Genomic DNA, 15,812 nt, shown 5'->3' on the forward strand with positions numbered 1-15,812 from the left:
TGAATTCTTAGTTTGATTTTTTTTACATAAGGGTAGAATTGATGATGCCGATATTTTTAAGGCACAAGACTCACGTCAGTGCCCCCGTCCTCCCCCGAGCCATGACTTGAGGGATAAATCAGGAAATATAGAATAAAATACGCAGAGTTCTGAAGAAAAAATTCACTAACTTGCCCTCTGCATATTTTTTTTTCTTGCGCGTTACCGCTGGTTTTTTTTTAAACGTCTACTCTCCCTCATTTTTGTCGGTCGATGCCATCAGGTTGATATGCACGGGCTGGAAAGAAAGGACGATTCCCTTTCACCGTCATAAGGGAAGAAAAGGGGACTTTTTTTTAATGACTTTACGAAATCCATTGGAGAATGTCATGTGTAGAGTGTGTTGCCGCGAGAGGGTAGTAAATGGAGAAAGCAAGTCTGTGTCTCTAATGTAAAAGGGACAATTATTTGATAGGATATGTCTTTTGCATAAGAGATACATACCAGTGAGTCCGATTCTTTAAAAAGGAAGTAATATCCTAAGACGATGCTCAGGAATTTTTCTTTCGTTTTTAATTAAGAACTTTTTAGTTTTGCTCCTTTCTCAGCATGAATAGGTATCTTGAGTTGAATCGGGTTTTGTTTCAGTCGAGAGGGGGTTTGTTGAACTCCCGTAACAGCACGCCGTCGGACTACCAACTAAACACCTCCCTGTCATTAGAAAACTAGCCTGACACCGTTTGACACATTAACTCTCCCGGCTTTTGGAACTATCAATTCGGCGAATTTCACCAACGGGACGGGAGAGGAGGAAGGGAGTTGCTAGTTCAGAGAACCCCTTGACATCCGGTCCCTTTGGTAGTCGAACCTTCGCAATAAGAATCTGCTCCTTAGCATCTCTTAGTAGTTTGGAGAGAGCTTCCCTGTGTCTGCATAAAGCTACCGACGAAATCCGTCCCACCTTCCACAAGAGAAAAAGGTGTATCCTGCGTCGTCCGCAACTCTATTGCAGAGCACACAATCAGGATGGCTTCCCAATCTTGTGCAGGTAAGACTGAATACCTCCATGCCCACTTAGAAATTGGGTAAGGAAGTAATCAATCTGACCATGTGTTCGGTTTAGCCACGAATCTGAATTGTCGACGAGCCGCGCCGTCCATCTACTTCTTGCCATTTTGCCAAGAGAATTGCCACTCGGTAAGGGTATGTTGACGTTCTTCACGTTTTCGCCCTTGTGACTGTAAGCAGTTTTACGCTTCTTAGCCAGGAGGGCAACGGGGATCACCCCTGCGATCAAAGTGCGGTAAGCTGACACCACTCGCAGAGCTTCCCATCTCTGCACTTGAGCAAGGCGCTTACGATTTACCTCTTTGTCAAAGACAACAGCCAATACCTCCGCTCCATAGAGCAGAAGGGACTGCGACGTTTCCTAGTAGATATAGGGCCTCCAACATTCTCCCTTAACCATCTCAAGGCCGAGACTCCACCTGCAGCCCTGCCTGCTGTTACTTAAATTTGCTGGAAGAAGCTCGTCTTCAAGTCGAGTATTAAACCAAGTTATTCAATAGCTGGTTTTGGCTCGGTAGTCAACTCGTCAACAGCGTTCCTCAGATCTGAAGTCTCTAGGATGCATCCCTGTACTACTCCGGATGTGATTTCATTCTCCTCTAGCGTCTCATAGAGCAGGGGGGCGATCTTTCAGATAATCCAATATCCGCAAGAGATAGCTTTGCACGTGGAATGAGTTTTCTAGTGTGCCTAGAATATCTGTCTATCTTACGGAATTGAAGGCATTTCTGACATCAAGCTTCATGAGGGACACTATCCGAGTCGACTGTGTGCCGCATCCACGACCTCCATAACAGTATTCACCATGGATCTACCTCTTCCGAACCCGAACTACCTAGGAGCTAACTCCGTGGCATCGTAGGCCGCCTCAGCGAGTCTCTCAAGCAATTTCAGGCACACACAGTGGTCGATACGCAGACGGCAGCTTCGGGTCTCCTTTTCCCTTGCTGAAAATTGTTCTCCTTCAAGTAAGCGTTCAACATCATTTTGTAAACTTCCACAGGATGCCATCAAGATCTGACGCCTTCTTGCTTTTTCGAACTCTCTTATTGAGAAAATGGGGCAATCCTCGACGCTTTCGGCGCTATTGTCATCAACCAGTATGGAAGGTTTGGGGAATAATGCCCGTACAATATGGTCCATCTGGTTGGAACTCAGTACGCAGGACTTCCGCAGAGCCCCAATTCTCCGGGTAAGAAGTTTGTAGCCAAATCCCCATGGGTCTTCATTCACCTCGTTGACCAGATTCTCCCAGTCGCGAACTTTGCTTTTATATATCGTACGCCGGAGTCTCCTGTTTGCTGATTTATACTCTGTCTTTATGGCGCATGCTTTCTCGTTGGTGTATAAACGTTGTGTCAAAGAGGGGATCATATGAAACTCCCTCCGTAGGCCGACATTTCCTGCCGTCAACTAGCACATTGAAGGCTTCTCACGCAGGGGCCTCTCCGGGGCATAGAAGCTTCACACGCTGTCGTTATCAGGTCCATCACTAAACTTACGACAGTTTCAGCTGCACATGCTATTACTCCTCATAGCGCCCACCAGCGCGACTCTCCCTGTTCCAAGAACTTCGACGAATTTCCCGATGTTCAACCTTGCGATATTCCACACGCAGGGGGAGTACCGAGTTGGTGCACGCCAACAAGTAGCGTCAACCACTTCGAACGCGATGTGCTGATGATCACTCGCTGATGAGTTTTCCAGGACTCGCCATCGGTCCACCGATTGAGCCAGAGATTCCGACGCAAAAGTGATGTAATGGATGCTTCCTTCGCAGCATTAAAATCAGCGCCTACCAGGGTTCGCGCCTTCTTGTCCGAAGCGACGTCCTCTAGAGCATCAAGCTGCCGCCGGAAGTCCGGCATCGTCTCGTTCGGGTTCAGGTAAGCGCTACAAAACCTTATGCCTACACACAGAGTCCAGACAGACCGACGGGTCTAGTCCTTCTTCGTTTCCCGGTCTTTTCTGTTACTGGCTTTTGATTTGCTGACGTTCTTTTGCGGGAACGTTGCCGACCGCGTACGCTTCAGCTATGTTAGGAAGGTTAGTCAACACTTCCAATCGATTCGTGTCCGAATCCACCTGCTCACGACTAGCGATTCTAACTGGGCTTTTCTCCGGAGGAGAGATTATAGGGTATTGGAATTGCCTTTCCCGCACCGTCTGTCGCACCACTTGATAAGGCATCCATTGAGCGTCCCGGTGTCACATGAGGTATTTCAGTCCTCGCTGCCTCTTTCGCTGATCGCTGTGATGAGTGACGCATTTTGGTGCTGCGCCCAAATGCAGTCAGCTCTTCCTGCGTCCCTGAAATGCCCTTACAAAAGTCCTCTTGCAAACGTAGAAGCCTATACAGGCTTTCTTTACCCTCATTTCTATGTTGAATCTCCAATTTAGATTAGGGTCCAGGTTTACACCCAGGTACTTGACATTGAAGGTATGAGTCAATCTTCATTCATTTAGGCGCAGGAATTGCGAACCCTTTCTGGAAAAACGCATAAGCTCCGTTTTGGTTGGACATTCTCTTGCACTCCATAGGCACACCTTCCTCTACGCCTCTAACATGAGGAAAGGATAATAGAGGAAAACAGCACTGAGAACAATATCACCAAGTCATCAGCATACGCCACCACCTTCAGCCCGCTCCTGTCCAATATGCGTACAATTTCTTCCATTACAATAGACCAGAGACCAGAACCGAATGGCGCCACCCTGGGGCGTACTTCCGATCACAGCTCTGAGCAGGGCCATCTCCTAAATTAGACTGGGTCACCCGAGTTCTTAGCCTGGATTTGATCCAATGAATAACTTACCGCTCCAATGCTATATTGAGACCTTCTTCATGGTGGCGGTACTAGCTTTATTGAAGGCTACCTCTGATCTAGGAAGGCAGCTGGAGAATAATGATTGTTCCGTAGTGACTGCTCAACCACATCAATTACCTCGTGGAGAGCGATTTCTGTGGATATGCCTTTGAGGTAGGGGTGTTGGGACTTAGAGGAAGGTGTTCTCTCCATAACTATCTTTAGGTGGACGTCCAGAGCGCGCACGAGGATCTTCAATACAAAAGAGGTGGCGCTGATTGGTTGAAAGTTCCCCGTGAACTGAAGGCTGCGCCTGCCCGTTGCCTGCGTGTTATTTCTGTAGTATGACTGGTATTATGCCAACTGGAGAAGCTATTTTTAGACCAGCTAATCGTATGGTGTGGCATAGCCTCCAAGCAAGGCTCTGACTCACAGTCCTTTTCACTTGCGGGGAAATGCGTCTGAACTAGCAGCTCTAAAGGTTCACCAGAAGATTGACCGTGGGAGCCTTCCGACTTTTTAAGAAAGGATGGGCTCCAATGTTTCTGCTGGTTGCTGGTGCTTTCAATACTCCCAGGACTGCCTCTTTTTGGTTTTCGTGGCTGACTTCTACTTCTTCAGGTAGTCCTTGTAAGATTGCCAATATTTGTGCCTGTAGTAAATGTGGAAGACCTCCCTGGTCAGTTTCCTGAGACTAAACAGATCAACACTACCACGGCAATATCTTCTTGCTGTATTTAGCGGGCTACGAGTATCTAAAGGAGGTTTCGAATGCCTTTTTCAGAACCTCGATTTTTGGTTGCAATTTGTCTGTCGTGCCAAGCTTACCAACTTCTTCCAATCAATCCTCCTGGGATTTCTAGAAGAGTTGGAGATCTTTGCAGCGAGATCTAGACTGAAAATTACCAACTGTAATTTGATATGGACTTGTGGTCAGACACTTTCCAGTTTTCCACCCTAAGAACCCCATTGCCGATTAGTAGGGGGATTTCAAGGTGATTTCCCAACCACCACAGTTCTCTGAGCTGGGAAAATGGAAGGTTAGTGAACTGCTCCTGTTACACACCGATAAAATCAAAGAATGACTCACCTTTGGTTGGTTGATTTGCGAACTGCCCCACCACCTTACATTGGCGTCGCCGCCTATTAACAGGTTGGCCTTCTTTATTGCAATGGGGGACATCACATCTTCCAGTTCTTCTGGCTGAGTTGGTCGGCCGTGAGCCATGTAAGTGAAGGAATGTACACTTTGGAATGTTCTCCGCTCCAGTGTAGCTGCGACTAGGTCACTGAAACTCAGGTCCAGACAATGAAAAGCCTGCAGGCACTTCTTGTCGAGGATACAAGTTAAATTGTAATGTTCGCTTTGGATTCCTTTAATGGTTCCATCTTCTCCCATCCAGGACTTCTGTATTGGTGCATCGTTGATATCTTCCTCTAGGAGGAAGACCAGCAGATAAGCTGAGGCGCACTTCGAGCGCAGACTTATTTGCGGTACCTTTAGCATGATCCGCTTGTATAAGGCACCCGTTAGCTGAAGAGCAGAAAAAGTTGGCTGTTGACCTGGGGTTCCTTCTCCAGAGGAGAAGAGAGGAGGACAGAGGACAAAGGACAGAGGACAGAGGACAGAGGACTGACGACTGACGACTGACGACTGACGACTGACAACTGACGACTGACGACTAACGACTGACGACTAAGGACTGAGGACTGAGGACTGAGGACTGAGGACTGAGAACTGAGGACTGAGGACTGAGGACTGAGGACTGAGGACTGAGGACTGAGGACTGTGGACTGAGGATTGAGGACTGAGGACTGAGGACTGAGGACTGAGGACTGAGGACTGAGAACTGAGGACTGAGGACTGACGACTGACGACTGACGACTGACGACTGAGGACTGAGGACTGAGGACTGAGGACTGAGGACTGAGGACAGAGGACAGAGGACAGAGAACAGAGGACAGAGGACAGAGGACAGAGGACAGAGGACAGAGGACAGAGGACAGAGGACAGAGGACAGAGGACAGAAGACAGAGGACAGAGGACAGAGGACAGATTACAGAGGACAGAGGACAGAGGACAGAGGACAGAGGACAGAGGACAGAGGACAGAGGACAGAGGACATTCATACGGATGTTCGACAACCAGACGCGAGCGATCGGTTTCTTGGCATCTCGTCATATGGAATGACTTTAAACTCTGCGCCCTCTTAGGCGTCGCTGATCTTGACGACGCACGAACGGAGGAAGACCGTGCAGAACTGGTCCATGCTTGCTATAGCATGTAACTTACGGACCACTTGAGAGGAATCGAAGCAGGGGATAAATCCCCTTTTGTTCTCCTATATCGTCCAGGAGATGCACGATGACAATCTCAGACAGTCTGGCCCCAGCATTAATGCACACCCCGGCGCCATTCTTCTGGTAGCGTTGTTGCTATCCTCCAGCACAATACGTAAGTGACTCCGAACCAGGCTGTTGAAGAGGCGCCTTCGATGACAGGAACATTAAATTCGGTGGTTTGACCACTGTATCAAAGAGAGAGGTTTAAGACCTTTAGGTTCAAACTATTCATTTCAGACATTTCAGACTCTCCTCCCCAAGCTACAAAGCCCGCTATATTCTTAAATTATCCGGTCACCCATTTTTTTCCCTTCAAATTTTCATTCAAATTTTCCTGCACCAACCGCCGCTTATTTCTTCCCCTATCAGCACAGAAAATTCACTCCCTTATGAAATTTTTGTCATAAGAAATTTGAGAAGGTATTTCGCAATGGCTCTATTCCATTAGGGGTGCAGGCTGCTGTTTTTTTAATGCTATGTGTAGGAATATGATATACATATATATTGGTGCGATGTGGGGAAATTGCATGCTCTGAATGGAAACGTATAGTTGCAAGGACGAAGGAGTAGACTTCAATGTATAAGTTTCCTTTTTGCCAGGGAATTATAATGAGCGTTTGATTTCGCTATAATCATTTCAGATGAGGAAAAAACACATTTTGTCAATGGGAGGGAGGAGGAAGATGATAAATGAGGAAAATTTAGAAATCGGGGTTTATTGATGATTTCGAAGACCTTCATTTTCCATTTTCACGAATACGAAGCTGCAGCTAAAGATGGAGTATGAAAAACTCCAAAGCTATTGTTTACCAAGACTTTTTTCAACCCCCTCTATTGCCTCTAGGCTGGCATTGTTTTTTCCACCAATACCGTAAAAGTTACTTGGCATACCCTCTTCGATCATCCTATCTATATTTTAGGCACCATGGGGAAGCTGTTGTCGTTCATCGGGGAAGGGCATATTAGCTTCCGCGACCCTTTGCTTCGGGCTTTGCCTTAGGTTTCACGAGGAACCACCTGCCTTGTGTGTTCTTCCTTGCGTTTGTAGTTTGTAGTGTAGTTTTACGTCCCTTAGCAAGGAGGGTAACGGTGATCCCTCCCGCATTCACCATCACATCGGGTTCTGAGAGCGCGATAGGGGGACGCGACCGACAAAGGTCAATGCAGGGCTGTTGACTATTTATTTTTTTGAAGCGCAATGCTAAAACCATGAGCGGTCATTCATCCGAAGATGTCCTTACCCAAACTAGGCTAGAAGAACTTAAGCGCAACCTTCTTGGCGGTGGCGTGTCTGCTTGGATGAGGAGCGGTGTGTGCCGTATCGAAAGCTTGGCGACAGGTACGGCTTGATGTTACCACTAAGCTCCGCATAGTAGGCCACCTTGTCGTCGAGGTTGAACCAATGCAATTTGGGCGAGAACTGGCCGGCATGTGAGGAAGCTGAATGTCCTTGGTCTGGACCTCGCTAATGTTCTTCACAAATATCGCTGTGGCCACACAGACCGTTTCAAGCCGTGAGAAAGCATCGGTGACCACGTTGTCCACGCCTGGCGTGTACTGGAGGCGCGCATTGAACCAACTGATAAAATCCAGTTACCTACTCTGCCTAAGCAAAGCCTTGTCAGAGCGTTGCTTTGGAATTAAGGTCCGAAGGTGACCGAATGCTAATGGGTGTGAATGACGAAACACTGCCCTTCAAGAATGCGCTGGAAGTACCTAATGGTCGTAAAGACTACCAAAAGCTTGCAGTGGTACGTTGAGTATCGCTGCTCGGATGCCGATAATTTCTTCGAAAACAAACCCAGGGGGACCCAGATGGCGTTGATGTGTTCGAGGCGTCGGCCTGGAGGGCCGACGGTTGGCAAGGCTCGAGAAGGGCCGTGGTTGCTGCGGATGCTATGCTTCTTTTACACCGTTTGAAAGTGGCGTTGGCATATCCAGTTTACCTTGGACCGTTTGGTATTGTGTCCTTTTAGTAGCTCAAAGAGAGGTGCACTGAGCGTCGTGTGGGATGCAATGCCGGTAATAATTGACCATACCGAGGAAGCGCCTAAGCTCCGATGAGTTCGGTGGTGATGTCCGGAACACTTCGCTGTTAACAGAAAATCCGGCGGAAAGCATTTCTGCGAGACCAACCTAGCACTTACCCCTGTTGATCTGGAACTTGGCTTGGCACAGCGTTTCGAAGAACTGACTAAGGTTACGTTCATGCTGTTCGTGACTGTCGGAAATTACCCAGACGTCGCCCTGGTAGGCCCGAACGAAAGCGTGCTTTCTCAGAAAGTAGTTCATGGCGCTCTTCATAGTCTGCGAGGCGTTCTTCAGACCCAGTGGAATGCTAAGAAACTCAAAAATCTTAAGGGTGTAGTTACCGCGGTCTTGCAGATGTTATCAGGGTTCAACGGGATCTGATGGAAGGCTTTCTCTAGGTTGATAACCGCGAAAACCGAACCATTGACATCCTGTAGAAGGTCGAGCTCGATCCGGTCGAGAATGCGCGATGAGTTGGCGATAGTCTTCTGCGGCCCGCCACTTACCGGGAGCCTCAGGTTCTCGATGAAGGGGGTTAACCCACTGGCTTGACGATGGTCGGATGACGCCGCGCTGATGGAGGCAATCGAATAGTGCACGCCGTGGAGAGGCTAGTAAGCCCATCCAGTAAACATCTATGGCGCAGGTCGATGAGAAGTCCGTGGTGACAAAATACATCGAGTCCCAACTCGGCTGTCTGCACGTTGGCGATGGTGAACGGACAGTGCAAGGGTCGGCGTAGTTCGAGATCCATAGTTAGTTGCTGGGTGCCGTCGGTCGAAATGGGTATCCCGTTGGCGGCATGTAGTGTCAGACTCTGCTTTTAAAGCGGTACCGGTTCCGGGCGATGGAGAGAGAAGAGTCTGAATCGACTAGTAAGCATATCTTTGGGCTGCACTCGGAGACGTAAAACCGTTTTTCCGATGCTTCGATAGCGATGATCGCAGTGTACAGCGCCGGCGAGTCTAGCTTGTCTGTGAGCAGGGAGAGTTTTGCGCAAGAAAACTGCAGGGTTTCCTACAGCGTATAGCTAGAGTGCCATGTTTGTTGTGATACCAGCAATATGCTGTACTGGAGTTCGGTCCCGGATTTGCTGAGCGGTTACGCTGATTTTGGAGCGCTCGTCATTCACAGCGCCCCCTGTGACTGAAGTTCCGTGGTTTCTGCAGAAGACCACAGGTGAGCGTGATGAGGTGGGCCGTGCAAATCGTATGGCCGACCACTCCTCGGTTACGTGGTCTACCGATAGGCTGGACGACGCCCAGTTTGGTTGAGGGTTAGGGGGGAGGGTTTAGACGTGAGCGTGATGTGTACGTAGCGCAGACACTCGGGCTAACCTGAGGCATCTCATCGGCAACGACTGCGAGTTCGCCCAGCGTTTGATTTCTGATGAGGAGCAGCATTCTTCGTAGTTTGCTGCGGTAGAGGTCCAGCCATTTAACCCTAATGAGTCGTCTGCTATGCAGGTGTCGGGAAGTGAGCGCATGTAGAGTAGCGGTTGCGAGGGTCGTCGGTCGCCGAGTTTGACGTCATTGAGTAGCTTGTCTTGCTGTGCGTCCGGGGAATCTGTCAACCTTGTGGGTTTTAGAGTTGGCCGGCCAAGAAAGAAGAGTCTCGTTCTCCCTCGAGAAGATCGCGTCACACGCATTTTTCTTGAAAATAGTTACAGCAATTGACGCAAAATTCTGTGGAAGGAAGGTGAGTTGTGAACGCTGACATCCTTCTAAGTTGAATTTAAGGGGAGGTCCCCATACATGCAAAAGGGGTGTGTAAATTTTATTTTCACCTAATATAATTATGTTGGGGTATCAAATGAGAGGTCTCAATTAGTACTTTTCAATGTCAGTCTAAATTTTAATATTTGTGGGAAAGATGGGGAGGTCCCCTTAGGTTCATCCTAGCACCACGGAATTTTGCATCAATGTAGGCTACAACATAGCGCATAATCCTGCTACGTACTAATTGGAGAAATGCTCGCCGAAATACACAAAACCTTTCGTACCTGAAACACCCAGCTTTCGGTTTCACGACTTGTTTAATGACTAACTGGATTATGTATCCTTTAGCCGCGACTTCTTCTCAGCCGAAAGTGCGGTTGTTTCGTACTATACAAAGTTAAAGGTGTATCTTTAATCCGGTGTATAGTAATGGCTTTTATACGGAATATTCTCATAGGGCCAAGGTTTCAATTGAGTCCATAGTTTCGTATTTCGCACCAACCCCGACTCTGTGAGACCCGATCTCTTGTCGAAGACCAGATCGCTTGGGAGTCTCGGGCTCTCCCCGTATACCAGCTCCGCGGGGCTGGCGGCAAATTCCTCTCGCCGGGTTGTACGTAGGCCGAGTAGGACGAGAGGCAAAACTTGGGACCAGGACGGATCGTCGCGTGCCATAATGGCGGCTTTCAGCGTCCGGTGCCAACGTTCTAGCATCCCATTGGATTGCGGGTGGTATGCAGTAGTCCGCTGGCGTTTAAAACCAAGTAGTTTGCCTAACTCGGAGAAAAGGGTGGACTCAAATTGCATTCCCTGGTCAGTGATGACCACTGCAGGGACGCCAAAGCGAGGTATCCACTCTCGACAGAAGGCTTCGGCACATGATTGCGTCGTAATGTCTTTCAGAGGTATTGCCTCAGGCCACCGGGTAAACCTATCGATGATTGCGAGACAATACCTATAACCGTGCGAGTCTCGCAAAGGTCCTACTATGTCGAGGTGTATTTTGTGGAACCGCTTGGTAGTGCGGGGGAATGAGCCCACTTCTTTCCTTACATGCCTGGAGACTTTACACTTCTGGCATGCGATGCACTCTCTGGCCCAGGAATTGACATCCTTATTCATAGAGGGCCAGAAGTATTTCTCGGTGACTAGCCGATTTGTTGTCCTGATGCCTGGATGCGCTAAGTCGTGAACTGCGTGGAACACTTCCTTGCGAAAGGTGGCCGGAATGTATGGCCGAGGTCCCTTTTCCGAGTCTTCGCAGCAGAGAGAGAGGTTTGAGCCGAAGATGGGCAACTCCCGAAATTTGTATTTGGGGTTGGATTTGAGGCTCTGAAGTGCTGCGTCATCCTCCTGCGCCTTGGCAATAGCCGAGAAATCGAGTGAGGCGGAGATGTTAACCTCGGAGACACGAGACAAAACGTCAGCAACTATGTTGTCCTTGCCGGACACGTGCTGGATGTCTGACGTAAACTGGCTTATAAAGCTCAGGTGCCGAAACTGACGAGGGGACGCTTTGTTGGGCTTCTGTTTCAAAGCATACCTGACAGGCTTGTGGTCCGCGAACAGTGTGAACGGCCTGCCTTTTAGGGAGAAACGGAAGTATTTGATGCTCAAGTACGCGGCGAGCAGTTCGTGATCGTAGGTACTGTAGTTCCGTTGAGCGGAATTCAACTGCTTCGAGAAGAAGCACAACGGCTGCCAAACTTGATCCACCTTTGGTGAAGGGCAGCACCTACTGCGATGTCAGAGGCATCAACAAAAACGGCTACGGGTGCATCTTGTAGAGGGAATGCGAACGCGAAAATCGAACACGCGGATAGCCTCTTCAGACCACACAATCTCTCGTGTGTCCTTAGTTTTGAGGCCAGACAAGTACGCGTTCAAAATGGACTGGTGATGGGCGGCCTTGGGCAGGAAACGACGGTAGAAGTTTAGCATGCCCAAGAACCTCCTCAACTCCTTCAATGTCTTTGGACGCGGGAAGCTTGTTATCGCTTGCACCTTGTCTGTTTAGGACTAAACCGGCCTCAAGGAGACGTTGAAAAATGCACTCGAGATGGGCTAAGCGCTCAGACTCAGTGGAAGAAGTGACCAAAACATCATCCAAATATACGAAACAGAAGTCAAGGTTTCGCAGGACTGAGTGAATGAACCTTTGAAAGGTTTGCGCCGCATTGCACAATCCGAAAGTCATTCGGGTGAACTCGAAGAGTCCAAAGGGTGTGCAAATTGCCGTCTTTGGAATGTCTTCAGGAGCTACTGGGATTTGGTGATAAGCCTTGGTTAAGTCCAAGGTCGAAAAGATGCGGCAATTCGCGAGGTGATGCGCAAAGTCGTGGATGAGTGGAATTGGATAGCGGTCAGGAACAGTCTGTGCATTTAGCCTTCTGTAGTCACCACATGGGCGCCATTCGCCGTTTGGCTTAGGGACCATATGCAGTGGGGAAGACCAACAGCTGTTTGAGGGCCTGCAGATACCCTGTTGAGCGAGTTGTTCAAACTCTTTCCGGATGGTAGAGGACGAACCTTCGAGAAGATCGGGGAACCAGTAGTGATAATGTGGTGCTGCACATTGTGCTTCACTGGTTTGGAGAGACTACACTCGGTAGTAATCTGACTGAACTTTTGGAGAAGTGCCCGCACACGAGAGTCGGTAATGTCTTCTAAAAGAACGGAAAGATTATTGCCTGGGTGAGATACCATTTGTCCCGACGAATTAAGGTTGGTCGTGGGGTCTATAAGGGACTTATTTTGCAGGTCCACCAGCAACCCATAGTGACACAAGAAGTCTGCGCCTAATATGGGGAAGCTGACAACCGCCAGGATGAAACGCCACGTAAACGTCCTACGTAAGCCAAGACTCACGCCCACTTGCCTATACCCGTATGTGTTTATGCGGGAGGAATTGGGAAAAGTTGATGTTGCCGAGGTACGGGAGGAACCGAAACCTCCGCAACAGTATCGATGAGGTAGTTGCGCCTACTGAGGGGGTCGTAAATCTTTTTGTCGGTACATTTTACAAAGACTGTTCTCGCAGGGCAAATAATGAGTCCATGGTGCCAGAGTTTTGATCGTTTTCGCGGGCATATTCCCATGTATATCGCATATTCACTTAACCATATCAAATTACCGATTCATGTGAAGATACATCTTACATTAGCTATCAAACGGGCGTCTCAGTTACCATTAAAACGTGGTGGGGAAAGAAGATACAGATTCAAATGAGTACCAAGATAATTAGACGTAACATAAAACATATATCCGCATCTTTCGGAATCGATAAATGAACTCTTAATCTTATTCCCAGCTATCTTTTTTTGTTGTATCTTTTTCTGGAATTCTTATAAAATAATGGCCCCAGTCATTCAGAAGCTGTTTCTCATATCTTCTAAGCCACAAACATACATAGACACCGCATTAACTTTTTTCACTCTTCACCTCTCCATTCATTCACATATTCTTTTTGCGTAAATTCTAATCGAATATTAATTCGCTACTGAATCTTTTCATCAATCAAGATTTTTCACTGTAACCTAACTTCGCGGGTATTTTTATATCAATGGAACTACAATTTGGAGCGGTGGTGAGTAGGCTAGTAGAGGAAAAAAGTTGTGCTGAAGATGTGGAGTTGTGGAAGTATCTAAAAATTAAATCCACACGTGCATTATCCGCAGACAACCTAAACTAGCTACAAAAAGATAGTTTCTTACTGATACACATAAGATTTAATACCATTTCAATCCACGATCAATTTCCCGACAATGTCGATTTTCTAAACGATTTATGATTTTTTTTTTCCAGGGGGAGAGGAGGAAGGAAAAGCTCTTTTTCCGCAAGACTATGAAAAGCCCGTGGGGAGCGGAAGAAGTGGCTGGAACTAATGAGACGATATCATCTCCTCCATCGACCTCCTATTAAAAAATTATTAAATAACGGTCGATAAAAGACCTGCAAATGAAAATATAAATAATAATCCAAAAAACAAGCCTTATTAAGCTTCATTACAGCAATTTAATGACTGGACTCACTAACTGACTTGAACTTTTGAGCCCAGCCAGCTATAGTACGAGCATTGATGCTTGTAGTGCGAATGCTTGAGCTAAATAAACAGAAAAAAAAATCTAATTTTCGGGTTTTCTTTCATGGTGTGCTTTCCTTTGCTGCTTGGCCTTTTTTTTCTGTAAAAATTAGATAAGAAAAAAATGAATAGAAGGAAATAGTATTGGAAAAGAGACGTCAGAATCGGTGGCCAAATTATATAATTCTAATATGGAATAATATCAGCAGATGGACAATTAGTTATACAGGCTGTGTATGAAAATATCTGGAAATTGTCTAGGAGGGTCGCTTTAATTTGTTATATTTTGAAGCTTTGAATCCTGCCTGGAGCTTGGAGAATTATTAGTTCAGCGAGCATCTACTCATTTACAGCCAGGGACATAGGAAGCAAACTCATATCCGGGGTCAAAATTATGCAGCCTGCATGGCCGACGCCTCTCTCATAATTATTTCACGATCAATGCAACCCCATACCGATCGCGGACATCCTCAATTCGGAAGTATTCAAGCCACTAGTCCAAGCGGAAGAGAAAGGCCCGGCAGAAGGGAACTTCGGGCACCAAGGGGGGGGGGGACTACAGGCTGAATCCTGCCTGTCAGAACCTTCTCCGCCATCCTTACTGGGAAGAGCGGAAGAACGGGAAGCTGGTGACGTGGACGCTACTGGTTCAATGCCAGTATGTGGAAATGGATCCAAGCGGTCCGAACACCGTGAACCTGGAAAGGCCCTAAGCCGACGGCAGAAGAGAGCACTGCGAAGGAAGATGAAGCACCTTGGGAATGCGGACATGGACGTGGCTGTACCACTAGGCGCGGTAACGCCCAGAGAAATCGGACACAAGGAAGCGGAATCTCCGGCGGAAGGTGAGGATAAACTGGAAACCCCGGTAAGATCCACACTCGACGCACCAGACTCTTCTGTCAGCGGTAATGCGCGCAAGAAGCGTAAGACCAACACATCTGCTGTGGCCGACGCTTTATTGTGCTCCGCACCAGGGCTTACATCCACGCGTCTCGCGGGGATTAGGACCGGTGTGCCGGGAGGTGATCAAATCAGCGAGAGAAATCTCAATGAAGCTGGTCCCTCCCACAGGAATACGAACACGAAGGCGGGAAGGAAGAGGACGTATGCGCAAGCTGCGGCCTCTGTTCTGACTGCTGCCGTGGGAGTTTCCTCCAAGGATGGCAAAATGTCAGAGGGACAATTTACCATCCTCCAGGAATGCCTGTGGAAGAAAATGATGGAGCCTGGAACGAAGCCACGATTTAACGATCAAGGTTTTCGTGATGGGCTTCTACATTTGGAGTGCGCTGACGAGGCTGCCTTAAAGTGGCTCCAGCAGCTAATCCCAACTTTGAGTTCCGGCGGTCAGCCCAAGTTCACTATTGTGAACACTGAGCTACGCAGGACAGAACATGTCAGATGTTGGCTACCGGGCCCTCGAAGGAAGGCAGAGGACATCATCCGCTTGCTGGGTGAACAGAACCCAGGCATGCACTTTGGGCACTGGAGGGTAAAGTTCATGAATGCCAGGAAGGACCAATCTACAAACCTGGAGGGCGTCAACTTGGTATTCGAACTGGACCAACATAGTCTGAATGTGCTCAGGGGAAGTCACCATATGATGCTCCACTTTTTCCTATATAGACTGAAATTCAGTCATATCAGGAAACTGTAGGGCATCATCTCAATTTTAAGAGCGAAGAACAATGATGGTCTTCGACTCACACACCATAGAGCTAATTGCAGCATCTTCGGTCCGCTCTCCCACAATGGAGACGTGCGCGGAGGATAGTGCATACA

General features: G+C 48.0%; 1 long non-coding RNA gene across 1 annotated transcript in view; it reads left to right on the top strand.

Moving 5' to 3' along the window:
* The window catches only part of LOC119660908, a 286,152-nt gene extending 272,221 nt beyond the window's left edge, over positions 1-13,931 (top strand). Inside the window, exon 3 of the long non-coding RNA XR_005250496.1 lies at positions 13,751-13,931. This is a non-coding gene — a long non-coding RNA (uncharacterized LOC119660908). The remainder of the gene's footprint in view (positions 1-13,750) is intronic.
* The last annotated feature ends 1,881 nt before the right edge of the window (positions 13,932-15,812 follow it).

The sequence above is a fragment of the Hermetia illucens genome, chromosome 7 (assembly GCF_905115235.1).
Source record: "Hermetia illucens chromosome 7, iHerIll2.2.curated.20191125, whole genome shotgun sequence".
In the NCBI taxonomy this organism is placed as follows: Eukaryota; Metazoa; Arthropoda; class Insecta; order Diptera; family Stratiomyidae; genus Hermetia; species Hermetia illucens.